The sequence below is a fragment of the Myodes glareolus genome, chromosome 10, assembly GCF_982192425.1.
Source record: "Myodes glareolus chromosome 10, mMyoGla1.1, whole genome shotgun sequence".
Taxonomy (NCBI): Eukaryota; Metazoa; Chordata; class Mammalia; order Rodentia; family Cricetidae; genus Myodes; species Myodes glareolus.
This window is the reverse complement of record NC_142035.1, coordinates 6204953-6219941: the sequence shown is the minus strand read 5'-3', so window position 1 is coordinate 6219941 and position 14989 is coordinate 6204953.

Below are 14989 nucleotides of genomic sequence, written 5' to 3'. Positions count from 1 at the left end.
TAAACAGGTCCGCTGTACCGGGCCTGCCGCAGATGTGGGTGGAGTTTGGAATCCCAGCCCTACAGTCTCCTTGCATTTTTTGGTTGATTGTCTTTAATTACTTTTGAGGGCTGAGAGAGGTTGCGCTTGCCTTCAGGCACTCCTGACTGACAAGGAATGTTTTTTAATGTCACTTACAAGTGACAGTGATTAAGCATCAAACAGAACGAAAATGACAAGGATAGCTCGTGAGAGCATCCTTCCACTCTGGGCTTAAATAGCGAGGTGCAGAAAGCACTGGGGGAAACCCTGTGGGGGGAGAGTGTGTGCTGACGGGCCATTATTCCCTGAGGCGTTTAGGCCCAGCTTCTTGGGGTGTTTGCCAAGGCCACATTTTCTCAGGTTGAAGAAGGGAGGGGACAAAGAAGGCAGCTGAGACAGCAAAGAGGTTCCCAACTTCTCCCCAGAAACCAAGTTGAAGGCCGGTTTAGGTTGGGCACAATGAGTGGCAAATGCCTGCGATTCCGAAACTGGGGACAACCTGAACTACATGGTGAGATCGTATGTCAAGGAGGAAGAGAAGAAGGAAGGAGGCTAGGAGAGGGAGGAAAAATTGGGAGGGAGGGAGGTTGATTTAGGCATAATGGCTCAAATCCTAGCACCTGAGAAACCAAGACAGGTTAGCCAAATGAGAGACTGAGACCCAGGCTAATTTACCTCCATTCATTGAAGCCACTTTAGAATCTAAGAGGACAAAGGTTATTTTTAGCTTTTTAGAATTTTTTTTTGAGAATAGTTCGTTCAGATTTGGAGTCCATCCGCTTAAAAAAAAGAAAAGAAAAGAAAAACCAAACAAACAGGACCTTCAGTGTATCAAGTAAGCATTTTTCCTGAACATAATTATACTCCATGTGGCACTTGGGACACTTACACACTAAAAAAAATAAAGCATTGCTTATTTGAAATTCAGATTTAAGTAGGTGTTCCATATTTAATTCAGTTACACTGCTGAAGTAGAAACACGAAGCCTGGGTCCTTGCAAGCCTGTCTTCTACATTTGGCTCTCTGGGAGAAAGCCGCTGTGTGCAGAGACTCCAGGGGGAAGCAAACAGAACAGGCGGTGGTCAAGGTCAACACGGTGGGGTGGAGCATAGCCTGTGTTCCTGTCAGTGGCGCTGGAAGCTCACAACCCCAGAAGTCATAGCACTGCTAGGGACCTTGACCACACAGGCTGAACTTGGAGATGCTAGGGCTGCCAACTGCTGGTGAGGCCCGCCAGGAAGCCAATTAACCTCTCAGCATAACACTACAGTAACTGTCTGTCTCCTGAGGTTAACCCCAGCCAGGTGGTAGAGCCGGGAGCTCAGGATGAACAGTCTAAGTCTCAAACCCGGGCCACTTAGGTGCCTGTTTAGTACATCAAAGCAGACCTGGCTGCCAGGTTCTCCCAGCATCCCCAGTCTCTACCTGTTACAGTGAATGACTGGCATGCTCCGCCCCCTACTCTGAATTCTCCAGCTCAGGGACTGGGCTGTCCTGTCCCCAGAGGCTTTTCCCTATATAATCCAGACATTTTGGCTACTCATCCCTTTTGGACCTTCGGTCTCCTGGCTACTGCATGTGGTTCTCCTCTCTCCCCTCTCCTTTTCCCTTCCCTTCCCTACTCCCTCTCTCCATGGCCCAACTCAGCCTGGTCATGTGTCCCTTCCGGACTCCCCAGACATCCTCTCTGTCCGTGCCTCGACCTCCCCTCTCCCTTTTATCTGTAATAAACTTCCTCCTCTGCCATACCTGGGAGCAGTCGTGTCCTCTCCTCTGATTTCGTTTTTGCATTCAAACAAAAGGTGAGTATGAAGAGAGGACTCATCTAAGGGCCCAGCAGAGGAGAAGGAGCCTCCACTAAAGCTGGAAGCTGCGAGGAAGCCACAATAAAAGTCTTCAAGGAGGGAACCTGTCACCTACTGGTAATGGAACCAGGGCCTCTTGTACGCTAGGCAAGCACCCTGCTGTGAACTGCGCCCCCCACTCATGTTCACACGTCTGTCACTATTTATTTGTGAGTGTGTGTGTGTGCACACGCTCAACAACTGAGTGTAGTTGCTGGCAGAGGCCACAAGAGTGTGTTGGATGCCTTGGATCTGGAGCCATAGGTTTTCGTGAAAGGCACCATGTGGTTTTTTGGAGCTGGACTTCCTCAGATCCTCTTAACAGTCTTAACCACTGAGCCATCTTCCTAGCCCCTCCCCCATCTTTTAATTATTTTGAAAGATGGTCTCATAGCCCAGGCTCTAATTCCTATGTAGCCAAGGCTATCCTTGAACACAGATCCTATGGCTTCCACCTCCTGAGTGCACCACCATACCTGGCTTCCTTTCATGGCCTAAATTTCTCTATTTCAGTCTTCTCTTTCTATGGTTTATTTTATTATTTAAATTATATGTAGGTTTATGTTTCTGCATGTGGGTTTGTACATGCGAGTACAGGTGCCACGGAGGAGGCCAGAGGCAGGCATCCGACCCCCTGGGGCAAGAGTTACAGATGGTTGTGAGCCCTTACATAGGGGCCCTGGGAACAGAACTTGGGAACTCTGGAAACACAGCAAGGGCTCGTAACTGCTGCACCAGCTCTCCAGCTCTGGCCTCCCCTTTTCGAAACAAAGTTTCACTAAGTAGTCCTGGCTATCCTGGAACTTGCTGTGTAGACCACTCTGGCTTCAAACTCTGAGTCATTTGTCTGCCTCCCCCCATCTCCACTGTTGTTAGGGTTAAAAGCATGCATCACCACACCCAGTTCTGGAAATAAATAAACCTGGACCTCAGGCCCTCTGTGGCATCTGCCTGCCTCCTTGTGTGACTCTGACCTCCATCTTGGTCCTGTCCTTCTTGTTTCCTTTTGAGACTTTTCCAACCTTCTAACAGGGAGGGGCAAGGAGCCTCCAGAGCAGTAAACTGGGGAGACAGGGCTTCAGGGACCTGGGGGTTTCTCCGGTGAACCTCTGGTCACTACCGTGTACCTATGCTTGAAGATGCCTCACTAGGAGCATGGTTGATGGGGAATTTGACCTCAGAGCCAGCAGCATTGCAATTTCTGTCAGCACAAAGCCCACAGCGTCACCTGAACTGAAGTCTGACGCAATACTTAGTTCCCCAACCGGGCCCAGCACAACCTCCTTGAACTGAAGGGAACCAACCATCTGCGGCTTCTGCCTTACGTGGGGCCTCCTTAAAACAATCAATGATACCACCCAATAATGACCCAAATGGGAAAATCAAGCGTGTCAAACTACAAAGGGACACTTCTTCCTGCAATACTGGGGATGGGACCCAGGGTGACAAATTTTCTACCACTGAGCTACATCCTAAACCTTCTTACTTTGAAACAGGGGCTCACTAAGTTGCCTAGACTGGCTTTTGTAGCCCAGGCACACCTCAAACTTGTGGTCCTCCTGCCTCAGCCTCCCAAGCAGGTGGAGTGACAGCTGTGTGCCACCAGACCAGTGGGAAGGTCACTTCTTGGCAGCGTGAAGAGGCTCAGCACCACCTTGTGTGTCCCCACCCAATAGGGACACATCAGTTACTGTAATTTCCCCCTGACTCTCCCAAGTCTGAGAGGTGCCAAAAAGCTCCCGGAGGCTGCAGAGAAACTGACAAGGAGACAAATTTGTAAATACAAAGTGTGTGAAAGCTGAAGACAGGAAGCTGATTTTCGAGCTTCCTGTCTTTATTCTGCCCCTCCCCCCCCCAACTTGGAAGCATGGTTGCTTGCAGGCTGCACTGCAGCGCTGTGGTCAGGCCTGGCCACAGGCTGGTGTTTGCACACAGCTGTCATAGAAGGCCATGCCATGCTGTGGATATTCCTGCAGGAAAGGAGACAGAGATCTCTGAACAGCCCTGTTTCTCCCTCCCGATGAATAGGTGAACGCTTGACCATTTCCTGTCCAGGGTCAAGATGGCGAACCACTCACCCCCTGAGATCTACTAGGCATCAAGGTTACTCTTTGAACCCAAACAAGAAGGGGTCAGCTGTTTCCCAGGGGCCTCTGACAGACAGAGTTAGTCCACTGTCATCTCGGTTGTGATACCATGAGGATGAGCCAAAAGAATCTGGATCATTTGAAGACGGGGGGTTTTCCCTTTCCTAAGTCTCTCCCTCCGAGGAGCATCTGTTAATAGGCAGATTCGTCATTTTTCATCCCTGATCTGACTCAACGAAGGCAACTTAAGGAAGGATCCATTTTGGTTCAGAGATCGAGAGTACAGCCCTTCGTGGTGGGGTCTTCATGGAGGCAGGAGCTTGAGGCCATCTGGTTATAACTGTATCCATGGCTTCTGCACCAAACCTTCCCTTCTACAGCCAGGGAAGCAGAACAGGAAGGATGTTCACGAAGTGCCTTCCCTTCCTAGCTTGTAGCTTATTCCTTGACTTGTTTTAAAGAGTTCTCGAGAAAAGCCCAGACATGTTGGAGAAGCCGGTTCCCGCAAACCCTTGCCAAGATACACTTAGGATCAAAGTGAAAGATGAAGCTGACATTTGCCCATAATCAGAGTCAGTTTCCAATGGAGGATTATTCAAACGGTTTTCCTTCCCATCCTGGGGCCCAACAGCTGGTCAGTGTCCCTAAAAGGAGATGTGCGGTGGGCGGTGTCTGCTCTTTCAGCCAATGAATGTTTCGTGGACATGTTCTGGCTGGCAGGATATGTCTAATTCCAACCGTGCTGGAGTGAAGAGCAGAGACCTTCTGGCTTTGTTTCCAAAGTGTGTCCAGGACAAAGTGTCCAACCTGAGGTCTAGAACTTTTCCAGGTGTGTTTTCTGAACCTTGCGTCTTGGTTTTAAAGAGTTCATAGTTCAGCAAGTGATCTGTGTCCCAATCACCATGGGTGGGGACTACCTGGCATCCTGGCATTTCCTTCTTTTTGCATAGGCGCCTTCCAAATGAAAGCTTAAACTTACCCTCAGCTGTCCTCAAATCAACATGAGGTAGTGTTACTCATTCTCTCTCTCTCTCTCTCTCTCTCTCTCTCTCTCTCTCTCTCTCTGTCTGTCTTTCTCTTTCTCAGACAGGGTCTCACTGGTAGCCTTGGCTGTCTTGGAACTCTCTCTGTAGACCAGGCTAGCCTTGAATGTACATAGATCTGCCTGTCTCTGACTCTGGAGTGCTTGTCCTGTCCCATGTTTTAAACTTCAGGAAGAGGCATTTGTTCAGCAGCAGGAGAAAATGTGAAGACTGGGAGAAATCAAATGTTTTTCTTCGGCAGTGTCTCCAGGTGGCAGAGAGGTTCTCTAAGGGGATTAGGAGGACACCACCAGCTCTGCAGGCCTGGCTGTGTGGCCTCGGTTTGGTGACTAAGGCTCTCTGTGCTTCCATTTCTTTTCATCGTGAAAACAGCTCTGTCAAGAGTGCCAAGACCACTGCAGAACTCAAGTGTTCTTTTTTCCGTGGACTTCTTCCTGTTCCTATATGTGTGACCAGGTGGTAGGTCTTACTGGGCATTTTTTAAAAATATTTATTTGTTTGTTATGTATACATAATTCTGTCTGTGTGTATGCCTGAAGGCCAGAAGAGGGCACCAGACCTCATCACAGATGATTGTGAGCCTCCATGTGGTTGCTGGGACTTGAACTCAGGACCTTTGGAAGAGTAGGCAATGCTCTTAACCACTGAGCCATCTCTCCAGCCCCTCACTGAGCATTTTTATCATGAAGACAGGGATTTGGCTTCAGAGGGGAAGTGGTGAGGAGGGTAGAAACGGATGGTTCACAAGAGGAAAATCTGGCGGCCGAAATCCTATGTTAAAATCTGCCCAGAGTCACCAGAGGTCTGGGACAGGCCTGTCACACCTGCAGAACGACAGATTTTAGCATGGATGACATTTAGCTAGCTGTGATGTCAACTACTTAGGAGGTACAAGGAGGTCCAACCCCAGGAAAAAGACCAACAGTGTTGTCAACGTCCTGATCCCCCGACAAAAGATATCGAACTACAGCATTAAGGTTAATCGCTAATAGCTAACACTGCTCTCTCTTACATCTTGCAGTGAAAGCTTCCTCCTTGCTGCTCTTTTTACTCCTTACAACCCATGTGTAAACCCGTCTCCTATCCTAACTGCATAGCTGAACAAGCAAAGCATCACAGGTAACACAGGAGTGGATTCGAACCTGCCACCTTGGCTCTCAAGTCTGATCTCAACTAGGGCCTCTTATCCCAGAAAAACAAGCCCTGCTTTTTGAACCGCTAAGAAAATGTCAAATGGCAGAATGCAAAGTGAACCGGCGCCACCCACCTCACTAACTGGCTGCCACCTTCATTTTATTCCTAGCCCTTACTCCGCCCCCACACTTAGGGCACGGTCCCCGCTCCCTCCCACTAGAATGCATGCTTCCTACAAGAAGGCCTTTGATGTCCCTCTTATGCAAGAGCAGTGTGGACCCTGCAGGAGTACTTGTTGAATGACTGAACCAATGACCCCCATTTAACCCTGACCCTAGAGGTCTTCAGCTTCAGCCCTGACTAGACCACTGGGGTGGGGCTAATGAGTCTTATAACCTGGGGTTGAGATGGGAGACAAAGCCCCTGGAACGTCCCTAGACAGTGGGAGTGAGGAGGACCAGCCTGATGTGCAGCCTCCCCCAACAACCCTTCACCTCCCTGGGGGTACCCGCCAAGCACTCACCTTGGGTGAGCTGACAGGGGAACTGATCTGGGAGCAGCCTTGCTTTCTGTGGCAGAGTGGGAGACTTGGAAACTTGTGGATGTGTAGATTAAAACAATAAACCATCTTTTCAAATGGCATTTCCAGACAGGCAAATGCTAAGTTTAGCATCTGGACCACCATGTCAAAAGACCGCCATGGTCAGCATTCTCAGAGACTCTGGCCATGCAGTCCTGAGTTCCTGGAGAGCCACTCCTTCCTAGGAGGGACTCCGGGACTCCTCTGCCCTGGACACACCAAGGACTCTATCAGGAGACCGCCTCTAAGCCCCTGGTCCACCGCAGCTGCAGTCAATTTCCTTCTGATTAACCCAACCTTTCCTCTCTGAGGAAGTTGTTAGTGGGAGGGGACTGCGGTCACAATATTGTTTGTGACTGTTTATCTTCAGTCCAGGCAGGGCCGATTACAAATATTTATGTGCATTTTTAAAAAGTCTCTGCTAATGTTTGGATTTTTTTTAACAAAAGAAAAAGTGAAATTCTATTTCAGGTGGATAGAGAATGGTATCGGAGAGGATTTCAAAGTCATTACCAAGTTTCCCCTCCTGTCTGGTACTCATCAGTCTGGCTAGGAAGCCAGTGGACAGGCGGGCAGGCACTGGTTTGTTTGGGCTCCAAGGGCAAGCATGGGTCTCCCTTGCATACTGTTCCCATATCTGTCTGCAAATCTAAGCTTCAGGATATGGTCTGTTGCAGAAGAGGGCTCTGCCTGAGAAAACTTGGCAGTTCTGTTATAAGCGTTGCCTTCCTGCCTGGGGCTGCTGCTCAGCTGGTAGTGTGTTTGCCTAACTTGCATGCTCAAAGCCCTGGCTTCCATCTCCAACAACAATGCCGTTCCCTTCTCTTCCTAAACTCCCTCCATCCCCGGGGGTGAAGTTCTTTGGCCTCTAAAGTAACATCAGGGCAAGGGGCTCACATGGAAGAGTCTCTGGTCCAGGGTCACACGGATTGGGGAGTGACTTCCAGTCTTCGCGGATAGACTGTAGCCATCGGGAAAATAACTCGCCACGCTCTGTGAAATGGCGAAATGATACTCTGTGTTCTGCTGATTGTGAGCTGGCTTACAGAAACAAAGAGGGACATTGACTAAGAAAGTGGGGCAGAAGCTGCAGGCTCGGCTGGACCTAGACACTCACTGAGGTCATCGGGCAAGCTCCTATTCCTCCTCCCTCAGTTTCTGCCTCTGCTCAGTTTCTCAGTGAGCTTCTCGCCCAACTTCCTGCAGTGCAGGAGACAAGTTTCTTCCGCGGAGACCATTTTGTTATGAGGCCTTTAGATGACCTTCAAGTACCTTAATACTCAACGCAAAGGCCTGTTCTCCAAAAGCAGGGCCAGAAGGGCTGCTCTGGCCAGCTGTTCCCATCACAGGTCCATCTTGGCCTTGACCCTGTGTCTGGGGTCACAGAAGCCCCCAGAGTTGGTCATGCTTCTCAGATCTGCTGTCCACTGCAACCTCAGGGCTGGGGTGATGGGCAGGTTCTCTCAAGAGAGCTGAAGGGTGGAGTTCCTTTCCCAGCCCCAAGCATGATGACCAAACACCTGCCTCATTCTATAAATGCTCCTGGGAACCCAGGACAAAGGATGGGCACATTAGAGAAGGTCCCTGTCCCCACTGGGTCTTCATAGGTGAATGGTGAGGAAAAGTGACTTCTGATCTCGCAGAGGCAACACAGGGACACACAGGAGGAGGCTGAGGCAGAGACCATGGAGGACAACAGTAGATGGTGCCCTGACCCCTGACAAGGGAGAGTGGATGAGCCCAGTCATGGGTTCAGGGGGTTGGAGGTTCAGGCAGGGATCTGGGTAAGCAGGGTAGGCAAGAGCCTGGACTGCTGGGCTCTGGGGAAGAGGTCTGTGGGAATAGTGGTGGATGGGGCCTGGAAAGAGGAGCTGGACCCTGAAGGGGCCTGTTCCATACTCTGGAGTCTTTAGCCCTGCTAACTAGAACACAGAGGGCAATGACTGAAACTCAAACAACTGTTTTGGGTCCAGACATGAAAAGCATGACTGAGCAATGAGAAGGAAAAGAACGGGGGTGGGGGAGAAAGGGAGGGGCAGTGACCTCAGAGCTACCCCAGAGATGTCACTGCATTGTGGCCAAGCCACTGCTTCCTGAGGCTCTCAAGTGCTTTTCAGTCTCACCTGACCCGATTTGACTGAAGAGATGAGAAACAGAAAATCCATGGGGGTGGGTCTTAGGCAGGTCTGGGTTCGAGTCTCCCAACCCACTCCAGCTGTGAATGTGTGTCTTCCGGCTTTTAGCTTTCCTACTGCCAACTAGGAACATGATATATACACAGTAAGGTGTCTTGGGAGTCCCACTCCCTAGCCCGAAGAAGAGCCTTGCTCAAGATATTGAGCAACATATTGCTACGGCTACTGTTTTATGACATATGAGTAAAACATCTATGTAGAAGAAGAAGAAGAAAAAAAAACACCAAAAACTTTCTGAGTAGTGACATACGGCACCTTCTAAACATGGGCTTGGATCACATATTTCGGATCCAGTTTTGCAATGGAGAAAAGACAGCTGCCTTAGAATCATGGGTAAACAAGAGAATGCAAGGTCCTTTGTGGCTTTCAGAAAGCCTTGGCTTCAGGCACCTGACTTCCTTCCCTGGGGAGGAAGGTACTCTTCAGACATCTAGCTTTCAGAACCGCACAGGAGTAAATCGGAGCTCTGTTGATTTTATTGTATTTTGAGACAGGGTCTCACTGTTTAGTCCTGGATAACCTGAAACCTGCTATGTAGATTAGATTGGCCTCAAATTCACAGAGATCTACCTGCCCCTGCCTCTCGGGTGCTGGGATGAAAGGTGTGTGCTGCTATACCTGTTTGGGGTTGTGTTAAGAACTCCGAAATTGTCAAGCAGTGGTGGCACACACCTTCAACCCCACACTCAGGAGGCAGAAGCAGGTGGATCTCCAAGTTCAAGGCCAGCCTGGTCTACAGAATGAGCCCCAGGACAAATAGTTACAAGAGAAATCTTGCTTGTTAAATCAGCCTTGGGAGTGAGTGTGCAGACTCAAGGCACTGGGCACACTCAGCTGATTCCTTTGTTGAATGATCCCACACACCACTTAAGCCCCGTCTGCTTGGGAGTTCATGTGTCCTTTGATTTCAGTTGAACCAATAGATCTTAAACTAAACAGGGAATTAGTCCATGCACAAAAGGAAGCAGTTCGTACATGACTCAAGCTTTGCTTAGCGTTCTGTGGTATTCCAATACCCCCAATCTTCTCACTTCTGCAGGATGAGGCTGCAGCCGACTGGACAGTCTTCCCGGTGGCGACTCAGAGGTGAGCACCGACAGCCCGACAGAGGCAACGTGCACGTCTATCAACCGGCATTTTTCAAAAAAATTCAATTATGCTCTGATGTCTCTGACAAGTGCTTAGTTAAAGCCACACGTGAGGCTGAGTGGCAGTGAGAATCTAGTCCTGAGCCCAGTGTGGGAGTTCATCTTCACATTGAGGAGGAGGAAGGCAGCTGTTCTGGAGGCTCTGAGAAGAGTCCACAGCTGCCATCGACTTCCCGAAGATTTCACAGTGGCCACATGCCCTACCGACCAGGCTTCTCAACCAAGGGTGCCTTGGCCTCCCTCCCCACCCATCCTGGGCCCTGCTGTTTGGGTTGAAAGTATCCCGGGACTAAAGGCATCCAGGATCCTCCCCAAAGGAACACCTGTCAAAGAGCCGGTCTCATCAGCAGCAGTCTTGTGATGGTTTTTAAACACAGTCTGTGTGGACGTGTGACACTCCAGGCATAAATTAAGCTGCACCAGAGCGCTGCGCTGACAGCACGTGATGACAGGTGTGTGAACAAGCTGGCGCAGGGGCCACTGCCCTGTACAGCGGTTGTCAGTCAAGGCCACTCCCTGCTTCTCCTCGGAAGGGGCAGCCAGGCAAGCGCCACCCTCCGCACGCGTGGAAATCTGCTCCTCCACTGATGACACTGCAGGCCTGGGTCAGAGCCTCTCCTCTGTGCCTACCGACAGAACCCACCCTGAGCCCTTCTGCTCAGGTGCTTGGCACTGCTGGGGTACCTCCATCCATTGCTTTCCGTCCTCCACAGTCAGACAGAGAGACAAAGGCAGCTGCAAGCCAGGGACTCTATGAAGAAGTGTATTAAACTGGTGAGACAGTCTGGGAGATGGCTCAGTGGTTCTGGACTTGCCCTGAGCATGTCAGCAACAGAGCTCAGAATCCAAGAAGCCCACGTAAATGCTGAGTGGTCACGGCAGCCAGGCTGGAACGCCAGTCTTGAAATTCAGAGGCAGGAGATGGCCATATCAACGAGCTCTGGTTTGATTGACAGACCTGCCTTGGTGAATAAGGTATAAGAACGATGGAGAACAATTCTCAGGCCGCCAAATGCTAATGTACACACACACATATCAGTGCATGCATGCCCCCCAAACACATGCAAAAAAAATTTCATTCATGCACATAGATGAAAAAAAAGTCAAAACAAATAAAGAAAGTGATAAGGTGTCAGGATGGAAAAAACCTAGCCGGGTGGTGGTTGTGTAAGACTTTAATCCCAGCACTCAGGAGGCAGAGGACGCCAAATCTCTGTGAGTTCGAGGCTAGCCTGATCTACAGAGTGAGTTCCAGGAAAGCCAGGGATATACAGGGAAACCCTGTTTCAAAAAAACAAATGGATGAAAGGAAGGAAGGAGGGAGGGAGGAGGGAGGGAAGGAGGGGAGAGGAAGGAAGGGAGGAAGAAAGATAGGAAGGAGAAAAATCTTCTTAGGAACAGGGCAGTTCTGGGCAGGTGGGAACCGGCTTGTAGACCCTCCCTGTCAAGGTAAAGCTGTCAGCAGGAGCTCCTACAATTGCACAGAGCACCTGTATCAGTCCTGATAATATCTCCTGGGGTCTTGGCCACAGCTGCTGCTGATTCCAAACTTCAGCTCCAATTTTAAACCTACCACTTCTAGAACCTTGGGAAGACATTCTACTTAAAGCCAGCCTGGCCTGGGACTGGCTGTGGGACACCGTGTGTCTCATTTCCTTATTTGCGACACTCTGAAATGTTCTCCGTAATGTTGTTCTGCTCGCTACTGCTCACAAGGGAGCTGGTGTAAAGCCCTGGGGGTCAGGCAGGGATGGCTGCTTGTCACAAGGTTGGTCCCAAACCTGGCACACAGTAGGAGCTCCCTGCAGAATCTCGGAGCAACATGAACTAATGATGAAATCAAGCAAGCCATGCGCCCAAGGCATCTTCCTTTCCCAGCCCCCGTGGCTGATCTTCCTCTCTGAGCCATCACAATGTACTGACTAAAGAAGGGTTGACAGATGTCACCACGTGTTATGGTCACCATGGGCCAGGCTTCACCTTGGGCCACACAGAATCCAACAGCGCCAGCCCTACACACGAGTTCCGTCTGGGGCCCCCTCCAGCCACAAAGGCTGTGGGTGTCTGGGTGGCGGGAGTTTGGGAGAAATAGAAAGAAAGGGGCTGGTGGAGGCCTTCTCTACCTACCACGCTCCTCCTGCCCGCTACAGACTTGGCAAGGCCTCAAGCAGAAGCAGCATGGGGTAGGTAGGGGTGGGCTGACCACTCAAACAGCTCTGAACTTCTATTCTGCCTCCTGCAGCCTTCAGAGAGCTCTGGAATGTTCTGAAGACAGGCACTGGGACCCCTCATCGGAGATCTATACTGAGGGTGGAGGGGGCAGAGAGAACCCCTCCACAGGCTAGACTCCTAAAGTTGAGTTTGTTCGGTCAACTGTGAGGATTAGTGACTGCAGCCAGCCAAGCTAGGTGACTTTGCTCAACAGCTTCCTCCCAGGAGCAGAATGGGGTACTCCCAAGTGCCTCTCTCTCTCTCTCTCTCTCTCTCTCTCTCTCTCTCTCTCTCTCTCTCCTCTTCCTCTCAGGCCTCAGGCTCTGGCCAACAGAATCTCCTTAGATCTTCCCTTTAGGGGCTGGGGAGATTGTTCAGGGGTTCCAATCTCCTTTTCTAACCTCCATGGGCACCTGCATGTTTCATGGTACACACACAGACAAGCAGGCACACACATGCTTATATTAAAAAACCCGTGTTAACACTGGGAGATCCCACTAGGGGAAGGGACCACTGTCAATGATTGTCCTGGCTCAGGCATGTCCAGCCCAAGGCCCAGTGGCCATGTGTGTCCTGGGTGCCTGAGAATAAGACCCAAGGCATTTTTGGATGTCAGCACCACAGCACAATGACAAAAGATTGGGCATCCCTGCTATGTGGAACAAAGAAGAACACGGACTTTTGAGTGGAGTCTAGCTTGGTGCTGTCCAAGAGAAGTAAAATTAGAGTAACAGATATAAGTTTTCCTCTTCTAATCACCATTTCATCAAAAGTAAAAGGAAACAGGTGCTGGCTCCGCTGGTAAAGATCTTGCTGCCAAGTCTGCCAACCCGGGTTTGATCTCTGGGACCCATATGGTGGAGGGGGAGAACCGACTCCTCCCCTCACACAATCAGTCAGCCAGTCAATGGATAGAATGATCCATAGTGGCGCTGGAGAGGTGGTTCAGGAAAGCTCGCTATCCAAACAGGAGGGTTCATGTTCAAGCCCTGAAACCCATAAAAAAGCCAGATGTGGTGGCACTCACAGGTAATCCCAGCACTCTTGATGACATGGGAGGCAGAGACACGAGAAATCACCATGCTGCTACCAGGCCAGCTATCCTGGGGTTCAGAGTACACGAAACAGTAAGAAAGACTGCCTGACAAGGTAGAAAAAAGGAACTGACCTTTTCTTCTGAGCTCCATTTTCAAAGTGTATGGAATATACATACATACAAACACACCACACACATACACCATACACACTCACTATATACCACACATACACACTCACAACACACAAACACACACCACACACACACACACACACCACAAACACACACATCACACACATACATATACCTCACACATACACACACTAACATCACACATACACACATACCACACAGACACCATACATTATACATATACAGGCCACACACCACACACATATCAGACACACACCACACACAGACAAGAGAATAAAAGAAAAATATTTAATGTCAAATTTACCACCTTGGACACTTAAAAGTAAGATTTATTTATGTTTGATGTGTATGCATATATGCATATAGAGAGCCTAGAATGCCCTGGAACTAGAATCACAGGTGGTTGTGAGCCACCCAGTGCGGGTGCTTAGACCCACACTCCGGTCTCCTGCAGAAACAGCAAGCGCTTTAAATGAATGGGCCTTCTCCCCAGGACCCACTTTTTTGCTTGTTTGTTTGTTTTTGCCATTTGTAAGTGTGTGATTCTGTGGTGTTAAGCCAAGGTTTGCTGTTCAGTGACAAAGTCAGGTGCCTTTGGCTTTAACGGTGTGGCTGCTTTAGGTCTCTGTGCCTGTCCTGAGTGTTACCATTTTGACAAGCTAATCAATTTAAAAATCATCTATGGGGTGTTGGACATTTTGTTCTAACTAAATCTTTGTAGTCCAGACAAGCGTTTATTCTCTGCACTTCTCCGCAGAGGCAGGCAATTTTCCATAGAATGATTTAGTCTTGGAGTTTCCTAAAATTCACAGTCAAAAATCTCAGATTTCCACCCTCGGTTTTCCTAAGTATTGTCAACCAGGGTCTGACTCATGGATCCATCTGTTCTTAAATGTGAACGGTTCACTGTTGAAAGTTTTGGCCCTTCGGCTTCTGACTTGACTTACTGAGCTCTGTGACCTGAGCTCGGGAGCCCCCGTGGCTAGCGGCTCCTGTTGAGATAGCGAAGGTCATGAGCTCCAGAAGATGCTTTGAAAGAGGACAGCATTGTTCCGCTGTGACTAGCAGGGTGATGTGAGCTGGAAAGCTGCAGGTCTCACCCTTGCTGGGGACCACACATTCAGGGCAGCTCCATCCCAGGAACCCTTGCATCATGCCGCTACTTCCTGGACAAAGGAGAGGCTCTCGGGATGGATTTCTGTTCCGGAAGGGCACACCCAGGCACACGCTGCCTGAAGTGGCTGACCCCCGTTAATCATAAGATTGGCCTGGGAAGGAAACCGGCTTCAGACTGGAAGCGGAGGCTCACCTGGATCACTTTATCACAGCCTATCACTGGGACCGCTTCCTCCAGGAAATTGCGGAGGGAAGTTATTACCCAGCAGCAGGGGTGGGGGCGGGGCAGATGTAGCTCCCACCCCCAACAGGAGTGGGGGCGGAGTTCCCATGTTTTAGAGTTTCTTTTTCCACGCTTATTTGCTGACCCTAATTGTTTCCATGCCGGTCAGATGCGGCCCTGAATTTCCTCGCGCAGCGC